The sequence below is a fragment of the Oryctolagus cuniculus genome, chromosome Y (assembly GCF_051225735.1).
Source record: "Oryctolagus cuniculus isolate XC-2025 breed Fujian yellow rabbit chromosome Y, ASM5122573v1, whole genome shotgun sequence".
Taxonomy (NCBI): Eukaryota; Metazoa; Chordata; class Mammalia; order Lagomorpha; family Leporidae; genus Oryctolagus; species Oryctolagus cuniculus.
The window spans coordinates 29,266,403-29,283,286 of record NC_142889.1 but is presented as its reverse complement, the minus strand read 5'-3'; positions in this window follow the sequence as shown (position 1 = coordinate 29,283,286).

The window sequence follows — 16,884 nt, the reverse complement described above, 5'->3', positions numbered from 1 at the left end:
TACCCAATTCCATGTTTTTAGGGACCTCTTAAATGTATCATGGTATCTGGTGCCTGTGACTGCAGCAAATGTTAAAATCCCTAAGTGTCATGGCATCTGGTATATTATGGTAAATGATGCTTGAGTGCCTAAGACAGAGTGAGTGTCCTAAGCATGCAACCATGTTGGATGATTCTATTCAGCACAATCTTGGCAAATGCATATCAGGTGTGGGGTTTAGGGAGTGGTTGTCTTCAGCACAGTTGATGATGGAATTCTCAGATCCAAGAGCTTGCTAGTTACTAGCCTATCTTTCCTCTACTCTGAGATTTTTGTACAATGTTTAAAGGAGTTCAAGGGGACCAACGCCATAACTCACTAGGCTAATCCTCCACCTGTAGTGCCGGTACTCCAGGTTCTAGTCCCGGTTGGGGTGCCAGATTCTGTCCCGGTTGCTCCTCTTCGAGTCCAGCTCTCTGCTGTGGCCCAGGAAGGTAGTGGAGGATGGCCCAAGTGCTTGGGCCCTGCACCCACATGGGAGACCAGGAGGAAGCACCTGGCTCCTGGATTTGGATCAGTGCAGCACCGGCCGTAGCAGCCATTTGGAGGGTGAACCATCAGTAGGAAGACCTTTCTCTCTGTCTCTCTCTCTCACTGTTTAACTCTGCCTGTCAAAAACTAAAAATAAAGAGTTTAAGGGAAGAAGGTAAATCTGCTGTAACTCCATGCTATGGGAGGGTATTGTCACTGTCTACACAGGAAATGAAAAACTCTTACTAACTGACCCAGAGATTTCATTTGATGGGCTAGAAGCATTCTACACCTGACAGCAGAATTTCTGCCTGACCAACGCTGTTCAACAAACTGTTGAATTCTCAAACAATTCAGAAGAGTACAACTGGAAAAGACAAGTGTAAGAACATTTTACTGCTTCACTGATGGTAGAAGATCATGGAACCACCTGGCTGGGTCAACACCTGGAGATGACTACCACTCAGTTAAATACTTATAATCTAATGCTATAAGGTTATGTGATTATCAGAAGAGACTTTTTTTTGACAGGCAGAGTGGACAGTGAGAGAGAGACAGAGAGAAAGGTCTTCTTTTACCATTGGTTCACCCTCCAATGGCCACTGCGGCCAGCGCACCACGCTGATCCAAAGCCAGGAGCCAGGTGCATCTCCTGGTCTCCCATGGGGTGCAGGGCCCAAGCACTTGGGCCATCCTCCACTGCACTCCCGGGCCACAGCAGAGAGCTTGCCTGGAAGACGGGCAACTGGGACAGAATCTGGTACCCTGACCGGGACTAGAACCCGGTGTGCCGGTGCCACAAGGTGGAGGATTAGCCTAGTGAGCTGTGGCACCGGCACAGAAGAGACATTTTTATTAAACATTTATTTATTTGGAAGACCAAAAGACAGATAGAGCAGAAAGCAAATGATGTTCCATCTGCTGGTGCATTCCCCAAGAATGAATAGGGCTAGGCCATGCCAAAGCCATAAGCCTGGATCTCAATTTTAATGTTCTATAAGATTAACAGCAGCCCAGATATGACTATGATGTTAAAATCCCATGAGATTATATATTGATGCTATGGAGCCTGACTGGGCAGAATGTCCAGAAGTGAGCTTGTGCAACATCACAAAGGCACAGTCAATCATTTCCAGCCTAGCATGGAGGCCTCACTTGAGTTCACACCAAGTGGGAAGAGGGAGGGCAAGGTCTGAGTACAGACCTCCAGGGTGCTTTCCTTCATGGAGCTGGAGGCTTTGTCAGGTCCCTGATCATGCTACCTGCTGGGATCACTCCAGGACTTCATTACCTGGGTTTCTGCAGGAATACTATCTGGAGCTGGCCATAACCTGCTGTATGTGATTTACAATTTAACAGAGATTTATTGGCTTTTGGGCTTTTCTTTTTTATCATATTTTTGACTTTTTCTGTTGGGTCATTGTTTTTTGTTTTTAAATATTGACAAAAATCAATACTTTGGACTATTCCTCTTGTACATATGTGTTTCCTTGTCTGCTTATTGTCTTTTAATATTATTTTCTATTTGCAGTTTATTTTATATGTTGAAATTCATATATCAATTGTATGTGTATTAGACTATGGATTCACAGAGTATCCAGGTTCATGTAGTGGTGAAGAGGCAAAGAGAGAGAGAGTGGTCTTCCATCTGCTTGCTCACTCTCTAGATGGCCACAATGGCCGGAGCTGGGCCCAGCCAAAGTCAGGAGGCAGGAGCTTCCTCTGGTCCCACTTGTGGGTGCAGGGGTCCAAGGACATGGGCCATCTTCTACTACTTTCCCAGGCCATAGGAGAGAGCTGGATTGGAAGTAGAGCAGCCAGAACTGGAACCGCCCATATGGGATGCTGGCACTGCAGGCAGCAGCTTTACCCACTACGTCACAGCACTGGCCCCTAAAGGAAAGGGGAAGGAGGTAGAGAGCCTAATGAGCTCCCTCTTCCCTGGGCCTAGAATTTCCCCATTTTTGCCTAGGCATGCTCCATTCTCATCTTATGAATGTCTACTGCCAGGCATGCTCCACCCTCATCTCATGGATGTCTACTATATCCAAAAGTGAGTCAACCAGAGATACTCACCCCACCTGGCAGTACTGAACAGAGTGAGTGCCCTTGCCACATCCAGCACATAACTGTTTACTCACTAAAGTACACATATCTCAGTAAGCCACAGAGGCACATTTTAAATATAAAGACCAACAGAAGAAAAAACCAGGTACCTCTACAAATGTCTAAAAATACATGCAAACTCAATAAATAAAAATAAGGAAGACAACATGATGCCCCTAATGAACACAATATTTCAGTATTAGAATTTGAAAATGAAGAGAATGATGAAATACCTGAAATGGAGTTCAAATGATTAATAATAGGACTACTCAAAAGCAATCAGAAGCAAATCCAGGAGTTAAATCTATACATGACATGAATGAAAATAATTCCCATGAAATTGAAATTTTGAAATAATATTAGAAATTAAGAATTCAATACATGAAATAAAAATGATTTGGAAAGCTTTAAGAACAGACTTGATGAACAGAAGAAATAATATCCCAGGTAGAATTAGAAGGGCTATTAAGTGAAATAATTCCAGAAAACATCCTCAATTTGAAGAAAGAATGGGGCATCCAAATACAGGAAGCAAAAAGAATTCCTAGTAGACATGACTAGAAAAGACCTTCACCAAGACACATTGTAGTCAAAATTTCCACAATAAATCCTAAAGAAAAGATTCTAAAATGTGCATGAGAGAAATGCCAGATTGCTTTCAAAGGAATTCCAATTAGACTCACGGCTGACTACTCATCAGAAATTCCATAGGTTAGGAGAAAATGGAGAAACACAGTCTAAGTCTTAAGTGACTAAAAAAAAAAATCTCAACCTAGAATACTGTACCTTGTGAAGTTCTTACTTTTGAATGAAAGTGAAATAAAGACCTCCCATTACAAACATAAGTGCAGAGAATTTGGCACCACTTGGCCAGCCTTAAAAATATGCTAATGTGTGTGCTACATGCAGAAACAGAAATATATTCAACAGTAGGAAAGAATGTGAAGGCTGAAAATATCTCAGTAAGTGCAGAAAGGAAATTCAAAGTAAACAATAGGAATATTTATGAAAAATTCAGAGCCAAGTCATTACTTATCAATAGCAACATCTAATGTAAATGCCCTAACTCTTCAGTTAGAAAGTTTAGACTGGCTGAATGGATTAAAAAACAATACCCATCTATTTGCTGCCTACAGGAACATACTTCACCAACAACAATACACACAGACCTTTTGAAAGTGAAAGAATGGAAAACATATTATATACTAATGGAAATAAAAATATAGCAGGTAAAGCCATCATAATATCAGCCAAATACACTTTAACATGAAAACTACTAAAAGTGAAAAAGGAGGATGCTATGTAATGATGAAGGGATCAACTCAACAGGAATATGTGAGTATAATAAATGTACATGTAACTAGTAATTGGGTGTTTGGGTATTTAAAAGAAATGTTAATTGATCTAAAGAGAGACATAGATTCCAATACAATAATAACTGAGGGAATTTAATTTCCCACTTTCATCAATGGACTGAAAAGAGGGACATAGATTCCAATATAATAATAACTGGGGGAGTTCAATTTCCCACATTTATCAAAGAACAGATAACTAGATATAAAATTAACAAAGAAACAACAGAACTAATTGACACAGTGAACCAAATGGACCTGATACCTATAGAACTTTTCACACCACAGTGCATGAAACTTTCTCTAGGATGGACCATATTCTAGGCCATAAAGCAAGTCTCAGCAAATTCAAAAACATCAAAATCAGGGACTGGTACTGTGGCGCAGTGGGTAAAGCTGCTACTTGCAGTGCTGGCATCCCATATGAGTGCTGTTTCAGGTCCTGGCTGCTCCACTTAATCCAGCCCTTGGCTATGGCCTGGAAAAGCAGAAGAAGATGGCCCCAGGCCTTGGGCCCCTGCACCCACATGGGACACCTGGAGAAAGCTCCTGGCTCCTGGCTTCAAATTGGTGTAGCTCCAGCTGTTGTGGCCATCTGGGGAGTGATCCAGCAGAAGGAAGCCCTCTCTCTCTCTCTCTCTCTCTCAGTCTCTCCACCTCTGACTCACAGTAACTTGATCTTTAAAATAAATACATAAATATTTAAAACAAAACAAAAACCTTCAAAACCATACCATGCAATGTTGTTGACCTCAATGCAGTGAAACTGGAAATCAACAACTCATGTGTCTATAGAAATGAAAACTTATTGTGATTGAAAAACATGCTCCTTAATGAAAAGAGGGTCATAGAAAAAATCATAAAAAACTGAAATGAATGAAGATGACACTACATCATATCAAAACTTATAAGATACAGCAAAAGCAGTGTTCAGAGAAAAGTTGCTATAGCAACTGGTGCCTACATGAAGACATTGGAAATGTATCCACTACATGAGCTATTGATGCCTCTCAAGGACCCAGAAAAACAACAAACCAAACCCCAAATTAGTAGGAGAAAATAAATAATTAAAATTAGAGAAGAAATAAACAAACTTGAAACCAAAAATACAAAACAACTAGTGAAATGGATAGCAAAGTTTTTGAAAAAATAAAGTTGATATACCATTAGAACAACTAACCAGAAAAAGATAAGAGCTAAATTAATAAAATCATAGATTAAAAAAAGAAATGTAAAAGTGGATACTGCAGGGGGGAAAACAATTATCAGCAATTAATACAAAGAACTGTATGTCAACAAATTGGAAAATTTAGAAGAAATGGGCAGATTCCTGAAGTTATAAAATCTACCAAGATTGAGTCACAATGACATAGAAAACCTAAGGAGGGGCCAGCACTGTGGCATAGTAGGTACATCCTCTGCCTGCAGTACCAGCATCCCATAAGGGTGCCAGTTCATGTCTCGGCTGCTCCACTTCCTTAATTACTTCCTTAATCAGCTTAATTACTAAACAAGAAAAAGATACCACAGAGAAATAACTATAGACCAATTTCTCTGATGGACATAGATACAAAAACCCTCAACAAAATAGTAACTAATTTAATCCAACAACACATCAGAATGATCATTCACCAAGATCAAGTGGGATTTATTCCTGGTATACAAGGATGGTTCAATATCTGCAAATAAATAAATGTGACATATTACATTAAACTGAAGAACAAAACTATACAATTATCTCAATAGATGCAGAAAAATCATTTGATAAACTACAACAGCCTTTCATGATGAAAATCTTAAGCAAATTGAATGTAGAAGGAACATTCCTGAACACAATCAACACATATATATAAACTCACAGCCAACATCTTTTTAAAGACATCTTATACAACAAAAAGTAAGGCTGGAGGCATCACAATATCAATTACCAAGACATTACAGGGTGCTGGCACTGTGGTATAGTAGACTAAACCTCCTACTATGGCAACAATATCCCTAGGTGCTGTTTTATTACCCAAATACTCCTCTTCCTATCCAGCTCTCTGCTATGCTCTGGAAAAGCAGTAGACGATGGAAAAACTTCTTGGGCCCTGGACCCACGTGGGAGATCAGGAGGAAGCTCCTGTCTCCTATCTTCAAATTGGCCCAGTTCTACCCATGGCACCCATTTAGAGAGTGAACCAGCAGAGAGAAGACCTTTCTCTGACTCTCCTCCTTTCTGTCTATAACTCTATATCCCATACATCCCATATAAATAAATGAACATTTGAAAAAATACATACTGCAGAACAATAATAATGAAAACAGCCTGGTATTGGCAAAAAAAAAAAAAAAAAGATAGAGACCAATGGAACAGAACAGAAACTCCAGAAATCAGTCCATGCACTTACAATCATCCTATCTTTGACAAAAGAGCTAAAATCAAATATTTCTGGAGCCAGTACAGTCTCTTCAACAAACAGTGCTGGGAAAATTGGATCTCCACATGCAGAAGTGTTAAACAAGACCTCTACATTACATTTTACACAACAATCAACTCAAAATGAATCAAAGACCTTAGTCTACAACTCAATATCATAAATTATTAAAGAACATTGAGGAAACCCTGCATAGGCAAAGCCTTCTTGGAAAAGACCCCAGTAGCATGGGCAATCCAAGTCCAAACTGAAAAGTGGGATTACAACAAATTGAAAGCCTCTGAACTACAAAAGAAAGGCTCAGCAAAATCAAGAGGTAGCTGACAGAACAGGAGAAAATATCTGTGAATTTTCAACTGTTAAAGGGTTAATATCCAGAATCTATGAAGAGCTGAAGAAACTCAACAACAAACAAATAAATCAGTTAAGAAAAGGATAAAGGAATTGAATAGGCATTTTTTAAGAGAGGAAATTTAGGGGCCAGCACTGTGGTATAATGGGTAAAGTGCCTGCATCCTATATAGGCACCAGTTCGAGACCCGGCTGCTCCACTTCCCACTCAGCTCTCTGCTATGGCCTGTGAAAGCAGTAGAAGATGGCCCAAGGCCTTGGGCCCCTGCACCCATATAGAAAGAAGCTCCTGGTTCCTGTCTTCGGATCAGCAAAGCTCCAGCCATTGTGGCTATCTGGGGAGTGAACCAGCAGATGAAAGACCTCTCTCTCTCTGTGTGTGTGTGTGTCTCTCCTTTGTGTGTAACTGCGAGTTTCAAGTAAAATAAATCTTTTTTAAAAAAAAGAGAAAATTTATATGTGCAATAGAACCATTAAAAATTCTCAGTATCACTAGCCATCAGGGAAATGAAAATCAAAACCACCATGAGGTTTCATCTCACTCCAGTTAGAATAGCTCTCATACAGAAGTCAATAAACAATAAATTCTGCGGATGATGTGGGGGTAAGGTACCCTAATCCACTGTTGGTGGAAATGTAAACTGGTGTAGCCACTGTGGAAGACATTATGGTGATATCTCATAAATCTGAATATAGATCCAGCCTTCCCACACCTGGGAATTTTCCCAAACCAAAAGAAATCAGCATATTAACCAGTTATTTGTACCTGCATGTTCATTGTAGCTGAATTCACAATAGCTAAGAAATGTAATCAAACTAGATATCCAATAACTGAAGATAGAATAAGTAAATTATGATACATACACACATACAAACACACACAATATAGTATTGCTTAGTTGTAGAAAAAATGAAATTCTGTTTTTTCAAAAAAAAAATAAAATTTAAAGGATGCAACTGGAAACAATCCAGTCCCCAAAACACAGATATTATACAGTTTCCTTAATGTGGGGTAACTGATAGAGTATGTAAAATGTAATTTATTGGAGTGAAATTGATGCTTTGAAATTTGAAGATTGATTATAGCTCTTGTCTCTTCTGTTGAGGGACTGTGTTTTTTCCTTCACATCATTTGTTGAACTTTTTTACTTAGTATAGCTTTAATCTTACTGGTATTGTGTGAACTGAAAATAGATCTTCGTAAAAATTAATAATAGGAACAAGGTAGGGGAGAGGAAGAAGAGTTGGAGTGTGGGTGGGAAGGAGGATAGGGTGGGAAGTACCAATATGTTCCTAAATCTGTTATATAAAATCATAAAACTCACGTAACTTAAGCAAAATTTTTTAAAAGAGAAAAAACTCAATTATCAATAAAAGGTATAAAACAAGTAAAAAAAAGTTTTTTCAGAATCTTAAACTACAAATGGGGACTGAGATGCAAGTGGCTTGAAAATATCTAAGCACACATAGCTGCTGGGCCTGGGGCACCTTCATCATTGTGTGGTTGGGATTCATGCCTTGGATAGAGCTAAATAGTTTTGGAATTTATTAGTGAAGAGTGAAATCTAGTTATGTAACAAATTTGTGTTGGCTGATAGATTATCAGTTAGGGATGAAAGATTACCAGGTTAGGGATATAAGGTCTTGTAGAGCCAAAATGAGGATATTTAAGGAAAAACATTACTAAATATACAAGGGGGTGGCATATGTGTATTTGATAAATAAACATAAGCGTATGCATACGCTTTTTTGGAGTGGTTACTTGTTTTTTTTTTTTTTTAACTTTTATTTAATGCATATAATTTTCCAAAGTACGACTCATGTGTTACAATGGCTTCCCCCCCCATACCGTCCCTCCCACCCACAACCCTCCCCTTTCCCACTCCCTCTCCCCTTTCATTCACATCAAGATTCATTTTCGATTATCTTAATATACAGAAGATCAGCTTAGTATACCTTAAGTAAGTATTTCAACAGTTTGCTCCCACACAGAAACATAAAGTGAAAAATAATAGATGATTTTTTTTAAATGATGATGAAATCAGATCAGACCTATTGTCATGTTTAATCCCAGTGAGAGTCAAGTTGGGAATTGATAATTTCTTTTTTTTTTCTTTTTTTTTTTTTTTTTTACAGAAGATCAGTTTAGTGTACATTAAGTAAAGATTTCAATCGTTTGCACCCCCATAGAGACACAAAGTGAAATATACTGTTTGAGTACTCGTTATAGCATTAAGCCTCAGTGTACATCACGTTAAGGACAGAGATCCTACATGAGGAGTAAGTGCACAGTGACTCCTGTTGTTGACTTTACAAATTGACACTCCTGTTTATGGCATCAGTTATCTCCCCATGCACCAGTTATGAGTTTCCAAGGCTATGGAAGCCCCTTGAGTTCTCCGACTCTTATCTTGTTTAGACACGGTCATAGTCAAAGTGGAGGTTCTCTCCTCCCTTCAGAGAAAGGCACCTCCCTCTTTGAAGACCTGTTCTTTCCACTGGGATCTCACTCACAGAGATCTTTTTGCCAGAGTGTCTTGGCTTTCCATGCCTGAAATACTCTCATGGGCTTTTCAGCCAGATCCGAGTGCCTTTAGGGCTGATTCTGAGGCCAGAGTGCTATTTAGGACATCCGCCATTCTATGAGTCTGCTGAGTGTTTGAGTGGTTACTTGTTTCAGGAAGTATTAATTGAAAGGCCACTCATCACAAAACATTGCTTAGATTTGTGAAGGGCAAAAAGAGAAAACATGTCTCTCCAGTGGAATGATTTCTCAAACATATTGGATTGTGTTTAATGAGTGATAGTTCTCCCTATGTGTTCACTATAGGTGCCACGTATTTATTCCAATAATACTAATTTCTCTAAGCTCTTCTCTAGCTAGTGCTCTTGAATTCTTTATAGATTTTGTCTTGAATAAACTCCTTGTGGTTAGATTGTTTTTTTAAGGTGATTCTGAATATTGAAGTCCGAGTAGAATGGAGAATACTGTTGATTAAATTCAATGAGTTATGTCAGGGTGAAGAGAAAAAAAAAACATTATTTTTTGTGAAACCAAGTGTTAGGAGTCATATATTTGTTCAATAAAATGAGACTCCACTGACTCCAAGTGAAAATAATTAAGATGGCCCAGGGAGAATTAATTCAAATCCTTCAAGGATTTAAACTTACCATGCACAATCTAATTAACAAAGGGAAGATTATTGCCCCTGTTTTCCCAAGCACATATGTTCTCAGCCTAGATATAGATTTTAACCTTATAGTTCATAATACTAATGCTAATACTATGCCATAATTATGTCCCCACACACCTTCTACCAAACACTAATAATTTTTAACCATCCAATAAAAAATGAGTAAATGTCTTGCTATGTCAAATCAGGGCAAAACACTTTGTTTTTTTCTTTTTTTTCAGTGATTTTGTAGAGGCCTCAATCAGGTTGCCTTCCTCTTGAAAGGACACAGTTACACCTCTACAATTTTATACTTTGATACCTCAACAGCTTTACCATTATTTATAATCTTTGCAAAGACATTAACTAAACTTAAATTTCATCAGGAGTATAGATATGGCATCAAGTTATTGTCATACTTCCTCAAAGTATTCATTTGGCACAGTCAAAAAGAACAGACATGTCTAATACCTTTTTGTCTTGAGTTTTGATGGCAATGTGCTCATGTTTGCAAATGAAGATTAATCTTGATGATGCTACTTTAAAACTCAGCACATACTAAAGCCCCCTTAAAATTAATGCCCCAAATCAGTTAAAATGAAAATCAAGAGGTACTGTCATTACTGGTGTCAATTACTTGTTCTCTGTAGATTTCAACAACTTCCTCTCATAATTTTTGTATTCCCTGAAATACCTATGATGGCCATCAGTTCTCAAGGTATGTGATGCAAGAAACTGCTTCCTTGGAACAATGATGCACACAACTAAAGTAAAATTGGTTTTAGGAATAGTCTCCTACATGTCTCAAGCCTATCTTTCCATGCACAGTTGCCAACTATGACTTTGGCGACTGAGACAGGAAACAGAAACCTTAACATGGTTACTGAGGTTTCCTTAATATATGATGGAGCCAAATCTGGGAACTCTAGAATATTCTACCTGCCAGATATGATGGCCTCCAATGTCTGATGTCTCTGCTTCATCACCCAACACCCAAAAGCAAACATCCTTCAAATGCAGCTGCACACCATGTTCTGGTCTGAAAATATGCATTGACTTGCAATAAAATGACCCAAGCATTAAAGGAAAGCCATGAAATGAACCAAAGATCACAACCAAAAGCAATTAATTTTGGCAAATACAAACCTCATCATTCAAAGATTTTGTGACTAGACTAATAACTTCAAAAGCCAGAACAACTAGCCTAATGTTGTCTATCAGAATGTCAAAGATTTAGTTTTTGTTTTTCAAAGATTTATTTGCTTGGAAGAGTTAGAGGGAGAGATGGAATCCTATATCTGCTGTTCACTCCTGTGATAGCTGTGACAATGCATGTTAGCTCAGTCTCAATCTGGGAGCCAGGAACTTCAGACAGGTCTCCCACGTGAGTGGCAGGAGCCCTAGCACTTCTGCATTTCCCAAACCATCAGAAAGCAGCTATATTGGAAGTAGAACAGCTGGGACACAACTTGGTGCCCATATGGGTTGCAGGTGTCACAGACAGTGGCTTTACCTGCTATGCATCAATGCCAGTCCTGGCAAAGTGTGTTTTTTTTTTAAGATTTATTTATTTGAAAGACAGAGTTACAGAGAGTTAGAGACAAAGAGAGAGAGAGGTCTTCCATCTTCTGGTTCACTCCCAAGATGGCTGCAATGGCCGGAGCTGGGCCAATCCGAAGCCAGGAGATTCCTCCAGGTCTCATGTGGGTGTAAGGGCCCAAGGACTTGGGCTATCTTCTACTGCTATCCCAGGCCACAGCAGAGAGATGGATCAGAAGAGGAGCAGATGGGACTAGAACAGGTACCCATATGGGATGCCAGCGCTTCAGGACAAGGCTCTAACCCACTGTGCCACAGCACCGGCCCCTTGGCAAAGTTTTTTTTTTTTTTTTGACAGGCAGAGTGGACAGTGAGAGAGAGTGAGACAGAGAGGTCTTCTTTTTGCTGTTGGTTCACCCTTCAATGGCCGCCATAGCTGGTGTGTTATGGCCGGCACATCGCGTTGATCTTAAGCCAGGAGCCAGGTGCTTCTCCTGGTCTCCCATGTGGGTGCAGGGCCCAAGGACTTGGGCTGTCCTCCACTGCACTCCCAGGCCATAGTGGAGAGCTGGCCTGGAAGAGGGGCAACCGGGACAGAATCCGGTGCCCCGACCGGGACTAGAACCTGGTGTGCCGGTGCCACAAGGTGGAGGATTAGCCTACTGAGCCATGGCACCGGCTGGAAAAGTGTTTTAAAACCTATTTGCAATAGAATTCCTCTCATCACATCTTTGGACCAAAATTCCACATTATGGCTTCTCGAGTCCTGAGCTACAACAGTAACATAGACATCAATATCGGCTTTACTAGCTATGTACACTTAAAGCCACTGGATTTCAGAGTAAGTTGGAAAACAGTCTTCCAGATTCAATATTGCTTAAGTTTTACAAAATTGTTTAAGGTCTTGGGATAGTTCTTGAACTCCCCCCAAAATGGGAATCCTTCTATGCCTAAAAGATAAACCTTGCAGAGGTTGCTACCATCTGTGCCCTTCTAATGACCAGTGAAGATTTTTTTCACCAGGAGTCAACTCCCTCTTGTCTGTGAGTGACTCCATTCCCTGGGAATTTATGTTTCCTGTTTTTCTCTTGCTGTCCTATTGTAGCTTTTCATCATGAACATCCACCCACCACGGCTCAAACTATTATCACAACAAATGCATCTTCCTGTAAGGTTATGGACAGAATGTTTATATCCCCCATAGTTAAATACATTTGTGGAAAATGGAACAAAAATATAGGTTTACTATGCAAAAATGTTAAAAATATATGGGGTTAGGGGCCGGTGCCATGGCTCACTTGGTTAATCCTCCGCCTGTGGTGTCAGCATCCAATATGGGAACCGGTTTTAGTCCCGGTTGCTCCTCTTCCAGTCCAGCTCTCTGCTGTGGCCCAGGAGGGCAGTGGAGGATGGCCCAAGTGTTTGGGCCCTGTACCCACATGGGAGACCAGGAAGAGGCACCTGGTTTCTGACTTCGGATCAGTGCAGCGCCGGCCGTAGCGACCATTTCGGGAGTGAACCAGTAGAGGGAAGACTTTTTTATCTGTCTCTCTCACTGTCTGTAACTCTGTCAAATAAAAAAAAATATGGGGCTAGTTAATAAGTATATGTGAAAATATATTATGAAATACTACATGTAGTTTCATGTTTCTTTGCATCAAAATAATCTTTAATTTGCACAATACATCATAGCATCTCCATTCACTCTTCCATCTTCCTCATCTCATTCCTGAAGTTTGCAGACTCAAGAACTGAGACCCAGAATTGAGACTACACAGTTAACTCTTACTCTATTAGAATGTTCCCAAGTTCACTCAAATACACACTTCCATCCCTTTGTGAGCTAATTCTCATTGGAATTTGGAAGTCCCCTGACTACCCAAAGATGACTCTATGTAGAAAAGTGTGGTTACTGCAGCCAGTAAAAGCCTACTCTTCTGGAAAGAGGCTCCAGGATGGGACCAGTAATAGACCCAACACATAATTCCCAGGGTTGTACAGAGCATGGACTCTGGCAAACTCTCATGTACTTAGAATTTAACTTCTCCTTTAATGTGGGATAGTTCCTGTGTTTATGGATTATACTTTGCTGGCTTGGTGGGAAAAAAAATCAACAAAAGCAAATATTTGGAGCTTGTACTTTGAATGATAATAATTGACATGGTTGCATGTCCACATATTAGATATCTGTCTAAATCCCACAGTGAGAGGTGACTGTGTCTCCCACTATGATTTGTCTACCGCATTACACTACCCAAAATAATTTTATTTACGGTAGGATTCAGTTGGGTCAGCAAACACTGTTTATAATACTTAAATCATCCTGATAGTTTGAATCCTTTATCAATACTGAATGTTCTGTTTCTAAAAATGCTTTGATCTTAAAGTCAACACTTTCTGGAATAATATTACAATTTTGCCATTATTTGGATTATATTTTCAATGCAAGCATAGGTTTCCCTTAAAATGTTTATTTTTGGATTTGAGGTTTGCAGTTCATGAATAGCATTAGAATATCCCCATGGGCTATGCCCAGGGCCAATGCAGTGTCTCAACTTGTTGCATTTTAAGTGGAGAGAATCACTTGTAAGACTGTCCTCAGGATACTAAATAAAAAAGGTAGAGATGGGGCTGGTATTGTGGTGTAATGCATAAAGTTGGTACCTATAGTGCCAGAATCCCATATGGGGACTGGTTCAAGTCCCAGATGTCCCACTTCCAATTCAGCTCTCTGCTATGGCCTAGGAAAGCAATAGAAGATGGCCCAAGTGCTTGAGCCCCTGCACCCATGTGGGAGACATGGAAGAAGCTCCTGGCTCCTGGCTTCAGATTGGCACAGTTGTAGCTGTTGCAGCAATCTGGGGAGTGAACCATCAGATGGAAGAACTCTCTCTCTCTCTCTCTGCCTCTGCCTCTCTGTAACTCCGCCTTTCAAATAGATAAAATAAATCTTTAAAAAAATTTTAAAAGGTGGACCTGCCAACAGAGCATCTGTTATCACATTTGTATTCCAGTCACCTAGAAATAGAAATGGCCTTTCCATATGGTTGAAGTGTCCACTTTGAATGGGCACAAGATGAGATAGGAATTGAATGTAAATCCAGTTAGAGTCCAGCCAGAAAAAACTTTGTGAGTTGGGAAATTCACAGAGATTAAAAAAAAAAAAAAAAGACTGAGGGTCACCTGGAAGGGAGAGGATAATGAAAAAGTAATGAAAAAGAGAAACAGAATCTGAAGCTACCATATCAGACAACCCTGAAGCTCTGTACTAGTGTCTACATTAAAGAAGGAATTCCAAAACTAGATTGTACTCCAATTTCCTATTGCCAAATGTGAGGAAATTCCAGGAACAGAAGTAAATTAATGATAAAAGGAACAGAACACTCCCAGATAAGAGGGTGAGCAACCTAAGAATAAAATGATTGTTGCAATACAAGATTGGGTGTTTTCCCTTTCTAGAGTTGGGATGGTTCTGAGGCAATTCCTAATCAGATATTCAAATGAGTTGGAGTTTTGGGTGGTATTTGAATGCTGCTCACATTTATGTTCTTTTTGGGAAAATCTCAGGACTGCAAAGGTATTTAGTTGATGTGTTCCTATAGAACACATGGAGACTGAACAACATGCTGCTGAAAGAACAGTGGGTAACAGAATAAAAAATAAATAAAATTTCTAGACATAAATGAAGGTGACAACACATATCAAAACATATGCAGTACAGGAAAAGTTTGTAATAACTGGTGTAACAGTTGGTGCCTACATAGAGAAACTGGAAAAGTACCATATAAAGGAGCTATCTATGCATCCCAAGAAACTAGAAAAACAATAAATTGAAACAAAAAATACAAAAAAAAAAACCACAGTGAAATGAAGAGCTGTTTTTTGAAAAAAATAAACAAAAATTGGCACACCATTGGCACAACTAACCATAAACAAAAGGAAAAGACCCAAATCAACAAAATCAGACAAAAAATAAATATAACAGATACCACAGAAACAAAAAGTGTCATCAGAAATTATTATGCATGGCAATAAACTAGGAAACCTAGAAGAAATTGATAGATCTCAAGAAACATACAACCTATGAAAATTGAGTCATGATGATATAGAAAACCTAAACAGACCAATAACCAAGATGGAAACTGAATCAATAATAAAGACTCTCCCAATAAAGAAAAGCCCAGACCAGATGGTTTCACCACTGAATTCTACCAGACATTAAAGCAGAACTAATCTCAATTCTTCTCAAGCTATTCGAAACAATTGAAAGGAACCCTCCCAATCTCCTTTTATGAAACCTGCATCACCTTAATATCTAAATCTGAAAAAGATGCAATCTTACACCTTAAACAAAAATCCACTCAAAATGGATCAAAGACCTAAATCTATGACTGGAAACCACCACATCATTAGAAAGCATGGGAAAAACTCTACAGACATTGACACAGGCAAAGACTGCTTGGAAAAGGCACCCAAAACATATGCAATCAAAGCCACAATTGACAACTGGGATTACATCAAGCTGAGACGCTCCTGCAATAAAAAAGAAATACTCAGCAAACAGAAGAGACAACCCATAGAATGGGAGAAAATATTTGCAAATTATGCAACTGAGAAAAGGTTCACATCCAGAATCTATGAACAGCTAAAAAAATTCAACAAAACAAACAATCCCATGAATAAATGGGCAAAAGACTTAAAAATGAGTTTCTCAAGAGAGAAAATTCCAATGGCCAACACATTTTTGAAAAATGCTCAGGATCACTAGCAACAGGAAAATACAAATCAAAACCAGAGTCTCACCTCACTCCAGTTAGAATGGTTTGAGTACTGAAATAAACAAATGACAAATGCTGCAGAGGATGTGGGGAAAAGGTACCCTGATTGATGCTTGGTGGGAATGTAAACTGGTGTAACCACTGTGGAAAACAGTATGTAGAAACATCAGAAAGCTGAATATAGACATACCATATGATCCAGACATCCCTCTCTGGGAATTTACTCAAACCAAAGAAATCAGCATCTGAAATAGTTATCGGTAACCCCACATTCACTGCAACACAACTCACAATAGCAGAGATACAGAGTCAACCCAAATATTTATCAGCTGTGGAGCGTATAAAGAAATTATGGTGTATATACACTATGGAGTACTACTTAACTGTAAAAAATGTGAAATCCTGTCTTTTACAACAAGATGGTTGCAATTAGAACCTATTATAATTAGTGAAATAAACCAACCTCAAAAAGACAGATACCATATGTTTCTTCTGATCCAATGTAACTAATAGAATAGTTGAAATATAATGTATTGGAGTGAAACAGACATTTTGAGGTCTGAGGACTGTTTATAGCCCTGCCTCTTCCATTGAGTAACAGTATTTCTTTACTTCTGTTCTGTATTGTTTCTCTCTCTCCATACTACATGTTGAATGC